Source organism: Martes martes (assembly GCF_963455335.1).
Source record: "Martes martes genome assembly, chromosome: 1".
Classification (NCBI taxonomy): Eukaryota; Metazoa; Chordata; class Mammalia; order Carnivora; family Mustelidae; genus Martes; species Martes martes.
The window spans coordinates 170253305-170269280 of NC_137888.1; positions in this window are offsets into that span (position 1 = coordinate 170253305).

A 15976-nucleotide genomic window follows, 5' to 3' on the forward strand; every position below is an offset into this window, starting at 1 on the left:
GCACAAATGAAATAATGATAGTACCTACTTCACAGGACTGCTCTGAACAACAGACAAGCTAATTAAGCTAAAACTCTTAGATTCATGGTTAGCACACAGTAAGCACTTAGTAAGTGTTTTCTGTTATTAAAATAGTAGGTCCATCAGCTCTGTGCCCAAACTGACAAAATTTCAGAGAAGAACTCAGTGAATGCATTGAATGAAACGTACAGCAAGGAGTACTGCAAATAGGTCATCCATGATCTCAGGTCTTTCTAAGCAAAAGAACAGGAACTGGAGACGAAAATTCTCCTTGAGGGCAAAGCTCCCTCACCCCCATGTTTATGAACCCCTGTTGATCCCACAGCTACTGTGCATTGCACTAGGGAGACTTGTTTCAGCCTCCAGCAGACTCGTTCCGTTCAGAACTCCTTGCTAAACTGCCGAGGGTTTTCTTGATCGACTTTGTGTGGAGTGAGAACCTGTCCCACTGAAAAGTGGTGGGTGGGTGAAGCCCAGCATGGCGTATCCTCATTAAGGCAGGGAGTGAAAGGCAAGAAAGCCAATTATAGCAGCCTGCAGCCCCTGTGCAGATGCTGCCATCAGGGGCTGCCAGCCACTCTTGCCTCAGGGTACCAGATAATAACTTCAGAATAGGAACTTGGACAGCCAGCCAGGCTCAGCTTCTACTTCACAGCGCATGGACATGAAAGGCAATACCTTTCAGAACAGCAAAATGTCCTGAAAGCAGCAGGGAGATGGAGTATTTAATAGGTATGTTCTCCCGGTAGGCGGGTGTCAAGGAAAATGGTCTCTGGTTGCTCATTAAATGTTACCAAGACATTGAGACAGAGATGGCACAAGGGGTTTGCAGAAAAACTCAAACCCTGTTTCACAGCCAGTATGAGTGGGCAGGTTTTTTTTTTTTTTTTTTAGAATAAGCTTGGCTACCTCATGAGAGGTTCCGTCTTCTGAAGGCACCATAGGTGTGGGATGAAATTACAGAGAAAGTCAAGAAGAGTTTAACAAGTTCGCAGATATTCTTAATATGGGTGAAAGTTAGGAAAAGTCAGGCTCTACTTTCACTGGATCTGTGGTCCTGCCTCTCCCAAGACATTGGCTATAACCTTAATAATTATAGGGTACTTTGGAAAAGACTTCTCAGGACTTATGTTTCAATGTATGACTCTTTTGAAAGTCAACCCACATGGAAGAAGTCAACCCGACCATGTAAATAAAACACAGTGCCTGACATACAGTAAATATTCAAAACTCTGGCCACCGTTTTCTTTCCTTGTTTTGTATAACTTGCCACGTGGAGTAAGAGTTCCTCATTTATTTCTCTATGTTGTGTGTGTTTTTTTTTAAGATTATATTTATTTATTTGACAGACAGAGATCACAAGTAGGTGGAGAAGCAGGCAGAGGAGGAAGCAGGCTCCCCGCTGAGCAGAGAGCCCAATGTGGGGCTCGATCCCAGGACCCTGGGATCATGACCTGAGCTGAAGGCAGAGGCTTAACCCACTGAGCCACCCAGGTGCCCCCATTTCTTGTTTATTTGACATACATGTATATAGAGTAACTATGTGCCAGGCAACCTTCTTAGCACTTTATATACAATACTATATTTAATCCTTACAATAAATCTATAGGATGGGGTCAGTTACAAATGCTGCTTTACAAATAGAGAAACTGAAAAGCAACTGAGTAAATTTAAGGTTCTAATTGGCTTTTTAAAATGTTTTTTGAGTCTGGCAGCATCCCATCTAGCAAATAGAGGGATGCTCCAAGGAGTTGTGCAAAATGGAAGGTTTTTATAGGAAGGGGGTGGGGCAAGAAAGTTATTAGCAAAAGTAAAGAAAGAATTGTTTCAGGCAAATCACGTTCCCTTAGGGGGAAGAACTGAGTCTTATTGTCTTGAACAAACTAACTCACCTTCCTTTGGGTAATGGAGAAGGTGCATGTGACAGATTACCTCATTGATGCTGATCAAAAAATTCCCGACTGACTGGTTAACACTACATTTCTGGGGGAGGTAGAAATTGCAATTAGATTAGGCATTAAGCCCTGGTTTACTGTTAGGGACTTAATTTAAGTGATGCCATTTTGTACCTGTGGTTTTCTTTTCTTTCTTTCTTTTTTTTCTTTTTAATACTAGTAAATGATGAAGCCAGAATTTGAAGTTAAAAATGTATGGTTTTGATCACTAATAGTGGTCTCTCTGTTCTTTGAGGACAGAGAGGAAATACATTTATCTCTCTTTTATTTGGCCTCGGGTAGTTTCTCACCCCTGGGAGGCATTCAGTATCTGCTTATTGAATTTTGGAAGAGCGAGCAATACACCTTCCTAAGACCCTGGTACATATCTTTCCCATGTGCACTAAAAGGATTCAGATTCTCACTTAAGAACTTAGAAGAAAAATAACTTGATGGTAAGAAGCAGCTGCTTGCCTGTTTGCTATACCAGTTCAGATGGAGACGAGACAGCAAGTGCGATCATAAAAATGTATAGAGTTTTCATTCCATTTTCCAGGCACAGAACCAAAATTCAAAAGCTCTATATTGCATCATCTTATCCAATTCCCAGGCTGCTTCCAATTCTCTGTTTGAATCCCTGCTTCTGCCACAGTGGGACAAAAGATATCTTCTGTTAGGATGCTCACTTTTTATGAGTCTTTTGGTTATAAGGGAGTGAGTCCATTTTCACGTACAACTGGATGGCACACTTTAATGGCCTCGTTGGTATTTGGTTACTCTTCCCTGTCTTCCATCTGTCTTTTTCGATTCTGGTGCTGCATTCCAACATTCCTCCTTCAACATAGTCAAACAGCTACATTAATTAGCACCAGATTTTATGCTTTCTCATTTTTATAGCCCATGGGAAAGGTAGACTTAGAAATTCTAGGCAGTTTTGTTATAATGCATAGGTTTGGGTGGGGTTATATGCCATCTATGATAAAATCAATTAATAACCACTTTGGATCATGGGGATCGAGTTAACAATTACTTTGAATCAAGGGACTCTGATGTATTGATTGATTTGGGTCAGGGTTAAGTGCTTTACTGCTGGACAAAAAGAATAGATTAGTGGCTTTGCAAACAAGTGTTACACAGTATTGACATAACAGTTGTTCCCACAGATGCAAACAACCTCCTTAAAAGCATCCTCTTTTTTTCTTGTCCGCCCACCCAGTTTTCCACTTTCAAGGTTTGTCTTTCTAAGGACATTTTCATTTGGCTTTAAACTTGCCCTTATTGGAAAATCTAATGGCCATGGGCAGGATCTTGAGACATATAAGAACAGGAACAGAATTTTGTCATCTTAAAAGAATTATCAGCCAAGGTTTATTCCCTGAACTACTCATAAGCATCTTTTCTCTCTCTTTTCTCAAAATGCCAAAATGAATCAATTGCTTACAGACAGATAAGTACATCTCCCTAGTTGTTAGATTCAAAGTTGAGGCTTTTGATGCATTTCTTGTCCCCGTAGAAGAAGGCAGGCATACAAGGGGAATCCTTGTGCTGTCAGGTTGGGAATGAATAAGAAACTACCATATACTTTAAAAATAATTTCTACAAGCTAATTTGAGTAGAAATAATGTCATGTGTGAGAATTTGAAAGAGTTAAAATATCATGATACAATGAACACTTATACCCAGCTCACAGCCTAAGAAGACACATTAAACATTAGTTTTCCAAGTTCCTGGGTATCCCTCTTTTATCCCATTTCCTCTCAAGTTCCCACGATTTTCATTATAATTTTACCAAACATGGATGCCCCTAAACAACATACTGATCAGCTTTTCAGATTTCAAATCTATTTGATAAAATCTTAACTATTTTATTTTGTTGTGACTTGCTTTTTCACTCATTGTATTTCCGAGAATCATCCACGTTATCATACACAGCTGTAGTTCATTTCATTCACATATGATATTCAACTGAATGACTAGTCCTTAATTTATCCAATCTATTCTTGATAGGTACTTGTACCTTTTCATTATTTGGCATTTATTAACATTTCCACACGTGTCCTGGTAGAAGAGTGGAATCCTTTCTTTAGGAATTATCCTAGGGGCTGTTTTACTGGATCATAGGGCTTGCCCACCTTAACTTTGCTACGTAATGCCAATTTGTTTGACAAATTGATCAAAAGAGTGGACACTTCCACCAACAATGTGTCTGTGTTTGTAGATCCACATCCATGCCAACATTGATACTGAAATTCTTTTGTTTTAATTACATTTTTTATTTGGAACAATTTTATTTATGTTTTCTAAAGATTTTATTTATTTATTTGACAGAGAGAGAGACAGTGAGAGAGGGAACATAAGCAGGTGGAGTGGGAGAGGGAAAAGCAGACTTCCCACTGAGGAGGGAGCCCAAAGCAGGGCTCAGTCCCAGGACCCTGGGATCACGACCTGAGCCTACGGCAGACTCTTAATGACTGAGCCACCCAGGCGCCCCCTGGAACAACAACAACAAAAAGATCTCTTTACTTCCTAAGATCATCAAGCCATTCTCCAAAATATTCTTTTGTAGATTGCCTTTCACCTAAGTGAAATTGATATGTGTACATAGTGTGAGTTAGGGGTCTGACTGATATAGATGACTAATTATCTCAGCACCATTTATTGAAGAGTAAATTATTTTGCCAATGATCTAACAATATTTTAAGAGTGTTGTAAATGGAGTTTCCACAATTGTGTGGATCCTTGTCTAGAATATTTTATTACATTCTTCAACTTTCTGTCCCTCTTAGAATATCACATGCACTTATTTATTTTTTTTTTAATTTTTTATTTTAATAAACATATAATGTATTTTTATCCCCAGGGGTACAGGTCTGTGAATCATCTGGTTTACACATTTCACAGCACTCATCATAGCCCATACCCTCCCCAATGTCCATTTCCCCACCACCCTCTCCCGTCCCCCTTCCCCCCCGCAACCCTCAGTCTGTTTCTTGAGATTGAGTCTTTTATGGTTTGTCTCCCTCCCAATCCCATCTTTTCATTTTTTCTTTTCCTACCTCCCCCCAAACCCCCCCACCTTGCATCTCCCCTTCCTCATATCAAAGAGATCATATGATAGTTATATTTCTCCGATTGACTTATTTCGCTAAGCATGATACCCTCTAGTTCCATCCACGTCGTCGCAAATGGCAAGATTTCATGTCTTTTGATGGCTGCATAGTATTCCATTGTGTATATATACCACATATTCTTTATCCATTCATCTGTTGATGGACATCTAGGCGCTTTCCACAGTTTGGCTATTGTGGACATTGCTGCTATAAACATTCGGGTGCACGTGCCCCTTCGGAGCACCACGTTTGTATCTTTAGGATATATACCCAGTAGTGCAATTGCTGGGTCGTAGGGTAGCTCTATTTTCAGTTTTTTGAGGAACCTCCACACTGTTTTCCAGAGTGGTTGCACCAGCTTGCATTCCCACCAACAGTGTAGGAGGGTTCCCCTCTCTCCGCATCCTCGCCAGCATCTGTCATTTCTTGACTTGTTAATTTTAGCCATTCTGACTGGTGTGAGGTGGTATCTCATTGTGGTTTTGATTTGTATTTCCCTGATGCCGAGTGATGTGGAGCATTTTTTCATGTGTCTGTTGGCCATCTGGATGTCTTCCTTGCAGAAATGTCTGTTCATGTCCTCTGCCCATTTCTTGACTGGATTATTTGTTCTTTGGGTATTGAGTTTGATAAGCTCTTTATAGATTTTGGATACGAGCCTTTTATCTGATATGTCGTTTGCAAATATCTTCTCCCATTCTGTCAGTTGTCTTTTGGTTTTGTTTACTGTTTCCTTTGCTGTACATGCACTTATTTATTAAAGCTGTATATAACTTTCTTTATATATTTCTTTCTATTTATTTTATTTTATTTTATTTAGTAAGGAAAGTTCTTCAAACATGCCATCTTCAGGACTAACTAACTTCAGGACATTCTTTGCCATTTGCTTTACATAGAAATTCTAGTATCTTTTTGTGAATATCCACAAAGATCAAACCAAAATATAGCAAAAGAGTTGATGGAATTTAATCTATTGATAAAGTTGGAGACGATCTCTGTACAATATTGAGTTCTTTACAACATTCTAATCCACGTATGTGGCATACCTCTCCAATAAAGTATCTTTAGTGTATTTCAGTGAGTTTTTAGGATTTCTTCTATAATAATATTTTCTTTTTTAAAAAAAGAATCTCTATACAACTAACATCTATTAAGACCACCTGGTCCATAGAACAGAGTAAATATATATTTGATAAAAGGAAGAAAGTAAGAAATAGAGGGAAGGGGGGGAGAGAGACAGGAAGACAAATTAGCAGGGACCATATCTTCTAGGGCCTTGTAAGCCAACCAAAATTCTGTCCAGGAGGTGGGAAATCAGTAAAGAGTTTTAGGGAAATTAAAAAAAAAAAAATCAAATATGTCTGGCAGTCTCAAGAAGAATGAATTAGGGAGGAGCAAGAATGAAAGTAGTAAGATCAGTTGAAAGGAAACTGCATTGGTCAGATGAACCATTTGTAGAAAGTCCTAAAGTCAAGCAAGGTTGGAAAGAGATATTTATGTGTTTGGTATGGAGAAAATAAGGGAGTGATTCATTGAGAAAGAAAACAATTTTAGGAATAGTCTATATAATAATGCACTATAATTTATATCTGAAAGAGAACAATTTAAAATCATTCATTTATAGGTTTCAGTTCTACTCTGGAATTTCAAGAACTTGGTCAGTCATTTGTAGGGTATAACAACTTGAGAGTTGAAGTTCCTATGTGCATGTCATTTACCCCAACTGGTTATTTCTTCATTTTACATGACTTAAGAATTTGATTTACATCACTGAAGTGCCACCAAAAAATAAAGAACTATGATTATGTCTTTGCAGGTATAAGAATAACCTTGGTATTGAAATAGAACTGACCTAATAGACACTAGATGGGTTTAAATTTGCAAATTTGGAGGATATTCTCACTTTCTTTGGATAAGGAGATATAGGTAAAACAGATGGAAATTCCTAGATGAGGATAGATTGGTAAGAATGGAGGAAGAAAAATTAGTATTCTACATGTAGACTCCTGTCATTAATTTAATCAACATTTCCATAATATTTTCCACTCATGGCTCAGTTAACATCCTATCTTCCATAAGGTAGCAGCATATTTAGACCATTACATGAAACCTACTATAGGACAAATTCAATGCCTGACTCATCTTTGAGCTCCCAGTGTCTAGAATGAGGCTTTGCACATAATAAGTGCCCATTACGGCTAATGTTTCAAAGAGAATAGTTCTATCATTTTACTTGAAAGAGTCAGTGAATCGTAGGTACGTGCCTTGTGTTCCTTGGAGGTACTCCAGCCCCACAAATGGCCATTTCTGCTGGGTTGCTGGGATCCCCACTAGGTGCCAAAAGGGTTCTTATTTAGATCTACTCAGAAATAGCTTCATAAGAAGATATCAAAATTAGGTCATGTTCGTATTGAAAAGTATCAGGAAATGGAGGGAGATTTAAATGTTTGTACTATTTATATGAATATCAAAATCATCCTTGTCAAAAGATCAAGAAACAGGGGCACCTGGGTTGAGCCTCTGCCTTTGGTCAGGTCATGGTCTCACGGTCCTGGGATCGAGGCCCACATCAGGCTCTCTGCTCAGCAGGGAGCCTATCTCTCTCTGCCTGCCTCTCTGCCTACTTGTTATCTCTCTCTCTCTGTCAGATAAGTAAATAAAATCTTCAAAAAAAAAAAAAATCAAGAAACAAAGTTATCAGTTGCTTTCTTCTCTTTTAGAATTAGCCTTCCATAAATAATTCTTATGTTTATGGTCAGTTAGTTGAAGCCAAGAGCTAACTTCTCTGAGACAAATTTCAGTTTTTCTCCCTCTTAAAATGAGGTATTTGAGAAGCAATATCTCTTACAATTCAAATCAGGCCAAAGAGGCACAACTAGCATTTTTTCCAAGATTAAGTTATGAATGTTTTCAAACATACAGCAAAGTTGAAAGAATTCCATAGTAAGCATAAAAATACCTGCCACCTACATTCTATCACTAATATTTCACTAAACTTGTTTGTTATATATCTATCCCTATATCCATATCTCTATACATATGTAAGTCCTTCCCATGGTTAAGCATTTCAGACTCATTGAAACATCATTAGGCTTTTCCCAAATATCTCAGCATGCATACCACTTACAAAAAAATTGTAGGACACTGCACTGACCACCCCATGGATTATGTATAATAAGAGAGTAGTAGCTCTCCAAAGGGTAGGCTGTTGTGCAAATGATGTATATCCATTACCAGAACCTGAGCCAAGATTTTCTGATTTTCTGTCTTCTTTGCTAACACCAAACCTTGCCATCAAGGTTGGGAGTGCTCAACTTGTTGCACAGATCATAATTAGTATTGTGTGTTATAAGATATAGAAGTTATTTAAATAGGGAAGCTTACATATAAGATATGTAAATTGGCTGGATTGTGAGCTACAAGTAGAATTTCAACACTGATGCACCTCACACAGTGCTCTGCCCAAAGGAAATACTTTCACGAATTTTAAATCTATTTTAATATTCATACACATCCTTCACTCATTCAGTACTTACCTAACATGACTAATCTGAATTTGTGTAAACATCTTTTACACCCCAAAGCCCTTGCTCTGTGTTTCTTTCTCTGATGCTCAAAGATTATACAGTATTAAAAAAAATTTACTTTTCCCCCACACTAGTAATATGCTTCCATTCTCTGCTTCTCATGGTGGCATTTTAATTATTGGATACACATCTTACAGAGTATAATGTATTTAATCTGGTAACTATCCTTCCTGCCCTATTATTTTTAGGAGTTGTGGTTTTTAAGTAAAGGAAAAAGAATAAGTATTAGGACAGGAATTTAACTAGTTGCTTCAAAAATCAGTATCTATGCAGTGGAGGCTGGGTAGACAGTTTTTTGGCTGGTGTCTTGACCACCTTTTAAGTGATAATGTGTGTATCTATGCCTTGTCTGCTGCCATTATGATTAATAATTTTGCTTTTCGTTCCATAGAGGAAAATCTGACAATCTGGTAATAGATCCATCCAGAAAGTGCCAGGCTAACTGATTTTCCCAACTATTGACCAATACATTGATATTATAGTTAAGTCTTAGTTTCTTCAACATACATGAGATGAACTGTATGTAGCGTCACCGATGTGTTTTTGCCTATGATTGGCTACTCAGCACCTAACGAGGGGCCTGGTACATAGTATTCTATAAATATGTCTTGATGTGTACATATTACACTATTACTTACTCTAACTGCAAAATCATTTTGAAATATATGAATATAAAAGCATACTTTAATATTATTATATTATAAAAAAGCTATAATAACATGAAATCAAAACCTACAAGAATATACAGAATAGGTAGTGTGTTACTTTCCTAAGGTTGCCCTAATAAATTGCCACAAACTTGATGGCTTAAAAAACCAGAAATTCATTCTCTCGTAGTTCCAGAGGCTAAACATCTGGAATTTAGGGGTTGGCAGGCTCATGTCCTTTCTGGGACTCTGGGGGAGAATTCTGCCTTGCATCTATGAGCTTTACTGCCTCTGGACATTTTGTGGATGTATTACTCTGATTTCTGCCTCTGTCTTTACCTGGCCTTCTCTTCTATATCTCTGTGTCCTTCTCTTATCTGTCTCAAATGTACCTCAGCTTTTCTTTTATAAGGACACTTGTCTTTGGATTTAGGGCCCACTCAGATAATAAACCTCATCTTGACCTTCTTAAGGTCTTAAGACCTATTTTCTAAGCAAGCTTATATTCAAAAATTGTATGAGTTAGGATATGGACATGACTTTTTGAGGGCCACATTGAACTCACTAGTCACTGAGAATTTTTGTTATGCATTCTCAATACTTCACTGTGGAATAATGCAAATCAAGAGAATATTGTGCAGCAAAGATTTTAAGTGAACACACTGTATTTAAGGAACTGCTGAGAAGTGTAACTGATGTATTTTTAACTGAGGCTGCAATTTCCCTTTTTTAATATCTTTGCTCTGTATAATGTATCTGGAACTCAAATCATCCAAAAAGGTAGCAAACTGTTGCTGTAAAGAAAATTTCATTATTTACCACCAACAAAATTAAGTTGAAACTACTATAGATCTTAAAGCTGCTATTGTAATTACTGAAACACCTGTTGGGACATCTCCTCTATGAAGGTGGGATCACTCAGCAACTCTTCAAAATTTCCATATCCAAGGTTGTTGGCCACTAAACTGAAATCAGTACAATTATGAGGTATAAGATTTAACATGAAAACCAGACATCTGGTAGCTTTATTCATGCTTTTTCCCCCTCCTCTAGATGAAAACATCAAGTGAAATATATGGATTGAACACTCTGTTCAGTGATTTAGTGACAACTGAATTTGGCACATATTAAAAAGATGGATGTAACCAATAGCTTGAATTAAGATATTCTTTCATGTTTTTTCTTCTACCGTTCTCTGAGCAACCTCTAAGTTAATGACTCCATAGAAACCTAACACAATTATTTGTGTGGCAAGACAGGAAGCTATTCTGGACCAATGGTATTATATGAATTACATTTGCTTTTTTGGGGGGAAAATCATTCTTTCTGAGCTACGCAATAGCAGATGACTGTGCTCTCATTTTATTTAGTGAACATTGCCCCTGGATTGGAGCTCTAGGTTGACTAATTATTTTAGTTTTTCTATGCCATTCTGAACTTGTATCTGTTTTCTGACCCTCCATAAATATTTTACAAGGATGATAGATGACATCAAACTGAAAGCTGAATTTGGCAAGGCTTTGATATGTGAAGATAAGGGTAAGGTCTTTTAGAAGCAGAAAATACAGTGGAAGAAGACAGAGAAGCCAGATATCCAAGAGGCCTGGGTGAGGAGATCACAGGTAGAGGAAGACCCATTGATTTCTTCACTACAGGATGCACAGGGAAAGAAATGGGACATGGGAAGGGAGGAGGAGGAGTGTACAGTGGGGTGGGGGATTGGTGACAAACATTGCTGAAAACATCCAGACTGAATGTTCACCATCAGGTACCACATGGTTGAAATAAATGTCTGCCTCTCCCTACTTTATAGGGTGGTCTATAGTTATTTTTGTCCAAATGGTTCTCTAGCATTCCATTGTCTCAGGTATGAGGAAATACAGCCTACAGGTCATAGAATGAGTTTGCCCATTCAAAAGGTATTTATTGAGTATCTACTATGCTACCAGGAAAACAAACAAACAAACAAACTATATATACCTCTACTTTCTTTTCCCCATCCATTCCCAACAGGATAGCCAAGAATGACCCAGATAGTGGTATTATCATGTATAAGGGACCCACAGAAAGTCAGAGGGATCTTCTGATCCTGGTTCAGCCTCAAGCTGTGGTATGTTGAAGAGTTAAACTGGATAAGAGATACAGTTTTGATTTTGGACTGGCCTGTTCTTTTTAAATCCTAAAAATGAGACCATTTGTAAGTAAGCAAAAGTTTCCAAGGGAGCTATGTGATTTCCCCAGGGCTTGGTGGTACCAAAAACATGTGCCAGTGGCACTTTTAAAAAAATATATGGATAGAGAAAAATGAAGGGGCTATCTGTTTGCATACTCCTGAGTCCAGCCCTCTCTTATATTGATTACAAGTTTGCAGTTATAGAAATGAGAGCTATGAAGGAAATGAGCATAGTCACTCAAAGCAATAACAAAAGACCTTGAGTTAGACTAGAGGTAAGACAAGGCATTATTGGAAAAGTGATTCTATACTTGAGATGTAAAGAGGTAAGTAGAATCTACTAGTGAAAGGGAAGAGTGGAGAAACTGGATAAAAGAGAAGGGTCTATGGTGGCATCAGCATATGCCAAGGATTGGTAAGAAGTGGGAGCTTGGGGGCGCCTGGGTGGCTCAGTGGGTTAAGCCGCTGCCTTCGGCTCAGGTCATGATCTCAGGGTCCTGGGATCGAGTCCCGCGTCGGGCTCTCTGCTCGGCAGGGAGTCTGCTTCCCTCTCTCTCTCTCTCTCTGCCTGCCTCTCTGCCTACTTGTGATCTCTCTCTGTCAAATAAATAAAAAAAAAAAAAAAAAAAAAAAAAAAAAAAAAAGAAGTGGGAGCTTGGTATCTTCAAGTCACCAAGGATCACCAGTGCAGCAAGATGTTAGAAAGTAAGGGGGAAAGTGGCAGGACATGAGGCTTTGAAGCAGCAAAAGGTTACCTACTGTCATTAAGCCTTCAATAAGAATATCATTGTCTAGGGAGTGTGCACGGTTGGATGCACATCCATTCCCTCCAGTGGGTGGTAGGATAGGACAAATTGGAAGAGCAGTACTATTCATGTGATGCCACTTGTCAAATACACATTTTCCTTCCCTGGAGGCTTTATGATAACACATCGTATTTCTTTTAACTTACTTCATTTACCTTAATCTGTCTGGCATTATAGTTTCTGGTATCCTTGTCTAATCCTCTTCATTAGATTGTAAGCTCCTAGCCTAGTACTCTTATAATAAATATTTGCTGAGCTCAAAGAAAAAGTATTGCAAATACCGTGCTTATCCATGGATTAGCAGCAGATCACCAGGCCCATAGGGCCCTGGTGTTATTTCAAATTGCAGTTAAAATGTGTGAAATGTATTTCTGGTCCTTGGACTCTCTTTTTCATGTATCAGCATTTTTCATAGTTCTTATTTTTGTTTGCTTTTTTTTTTTTAAGATTTATTTATTTATTTGAGGGTGAGGAAAAGAAAGGGAGAGAGAATCTCAAGCAGATTCTGCACTGAGTACAGAGCCCCATGTGGGGCTTGATCTCATGACCCTGAGGTCTTGACCTGACCCCAAACCAAGAGGCAGATGCTTAACCACCTGAGCCACCCAGGTACCCCTGTTTTCTTTTGTATTTTATGACATTATTTCATATATTCAACACCCCAGACCTTATATCCATTCATCTATTCGTTCACCCATGCATTCATGCATCCCTTATTCATGCATATTCATTCATGCATTCATATATACCGCGGTTGGCACTAGAAAGTATTTAAGTCAGTACTTGTGAGAATAAATTAATAGCCCTCCCATCAACATGCGCATATTACTCAAAGTTTCTGGATCTCAAACTCTGTGATGGTTAAATGCGATCAACCACATAAGACGTAACATCTGTAATATGAAGTCGTGAATCCATGTCACCAACTGTTATTCTTTCTGTGATGCTATAATGATGATAATGGGATGATAATGGGGGGGGGGGTATGGGGATGACTTTACCAGTTACAGACCTGATATATTTTCCATGTACTTTAGGTGTATTTGGTACTGATTTAGTTAACCCATCATTATAGTGAGTGTGACATTTCTGGTATTCTGAATTCCATGATTACTTAAGTAAAATCATGAGTAACAGTAATTGCTACCATTTATTGAGTGCCTACTAAATGCTGAATTGTGGATAGTACTTTACTTACATGAATTTACTCTATACATCAACCTTGCAAGACAGGTATTATGAATCCCATTATAATTGAAAAAGGTAAGGCTTAGATAGCCATCTGCCAAAGGCACATTGCTTGTAAACTATAGAACCTATGTCTGGAAGCATGATTTCTTATGACTCCTTTATACCATTTCAGGAAGCTATCTCCCGTGAGATCCACTTCTCCTCCAGTGTCAGTGTACAATTTATTCTAGCACTTTCATATTGTATTAGTATCTTCTGTTTAATATTTTTTCTGACATTCTTCCTTAAAGACAAGGAGGATAGGATTTGTGTACGTATCCTCTTCTGTTTAGCATAGGTTCAAACACACTGAATCAATGAGTAAATAGATGAGTGGATCAGTGAGTGAGTGATAAAGAATGGCTAATATCCACATACACATCCATAGATATATTTGAATGCTACCTTGAAATGCAAACTAGTTGTTCTAATGACTTAGAAATTGTTACAATGGCAGGATTGGAAAGCAGGTAGTTATACTCTTGGACTGAACTTCGAGAAGACCTGGGTCTAGTGTTCAATGAATAAAAGTTCATAAATACTTGTAACTATAGATAAATGTTTCAGCATCTTATTTTTCTCATCTCTAAACTAAAACTATAGGACCAGATTACTTTGAAATACCCTTCTTGTTTTAACATTTTATGACTCTGGATTTGAAGCAGTTTTTCTTTTCCTTCCTATGCATACAGAACACTATACCTCCCAGCCTACCATGCAGGTAGATGGGAAACATGTGACTAGTTCTGAGGAACCATGGGTAAAAGTGACCTATAAGGAAACCTATTCGTTCTTCCTCTACCTTAGCAATAAGAAGCAATGAGTTGAGATGGCAAAGGAATAAAATGGAAACTTAGAGAGAGCTGCCCTGAAGAGAACTTTCATTAGGAAATAAAGGGGGGAAGGCTTGGGTGGCTCTTGCTTTCAGCTCAGGGCACAATCTCAGGATTGTGAGATCAAGTCCCATGAAGGGATCTGTGGTGGGCATGCAGCCTGCTTAAGAGGCTTTCTCTGCTTCATCCTCTGCCCCTACTTCTGTCTCAAAAAAAAAAAAAATCCTCTAAAGTCTGATAACCACATTAAGTCAGTAAGCATGAAAGTGAGAAAACAAAGAAATTTAAAATTTAAGAAAATCTAAGAATAAATCCTAAGTGTGGTCATTGGCACATACTGGGAAGTAGAATATGATTAAAAAAAAAAAAAGGCCTATGACTTAACATGAAACTTAAAATGGCCCTTGGTCTACCAATTCTTGTGGAATGAAAAAGCTGTGTAAAGCTGTGTAACCCTTGAGGAGAGCATATGTCACATAGTCAACTTTAAATGTAGCCACAAAGGGTAATGGAAGAAAAGAGCCTTCAAGAGGATAATGCCAAAGAACATGAATAACAGCACCCTTGACAGTGATGTATTGAGAAGGTGGTGTCATAAGATGGGAGCAGATGTGAACTTCTTAGATGATAGCTGACCCACAGAAGCCAAACCCAAGGCAGACCTGTGTAAGCCAGAAATTCATTTCTATGAGTTAAGCCGCTGAATTTTGGGAGTTGGTGTGTTAACCTGGCATAGAGTAACTTAATCTGAACATTACAGATCTATCTTCCATTTCTTTAATACATGGTAACTTAAATCTTTCCAACCACAGATTTGGCCCCCGATTTTGTATAACACAAAATTTATAGCTGGTTCTTGATGACCAGCAGATTCCCAGATGAAAGTCATCCCTATTAAGGTAATGCATACTAGGGCACTGGCCATCTCTAAGAGTTTAGGTCCAAAAAACATTTCTAAAATGTCTCGCAAGTATTCAGGTAACAAAATGGTGGAAGAAACCAGTCATTCTCCTGATTCTAAAACATTACGTTTTTAATGCCATCAATGTAAAAAACCATTCTTCCTCTGAGGAAACTGAAGTCTTAAAAACATTTTTTAAATGTAACTTTAAATCTATCAGAGATTCAAAGTAGGAAACACGTAGCCGTGTTTAGGGTTCATTTAAAATTATGGCGAGAGAATTGTACTTTAATTCTTCCTGAGATCATGGTGTGTGTGTGTGTGTGTGTGTGTGTGTGTGTGTATGGGTGGGTGAAAATATTACTTTTTTTTTAATATGCATCTTCCTTTTTTTTAAAGATGTATTTATTTATTTGATAGAGAGAGAAAGATCACAAGTAGGCAGAGAGGCAGGCAGGGGGGTGCGGGGTAGCCAGGCTCCCGGCTGAGCAGAGACCCCAGTGTGGGGCTCGATCTCAGGACCCTGAGATCATGACCTGAGCCGAAGGCAGAGGCTTAACCCACTGAGCCATCCAGGTGCCCCCCCCCACAAGGATGTTTTTAATAAGTCTATTCATGATACAGTAAGTTACTTAAATAAGCCAGATCCTTCTACTGCATGTATGACACAAAGACATTGTGAGAACAATGTGAAACCAATGTTGGAGCTATTGAAATGCAGTCTGCTTTTTTGT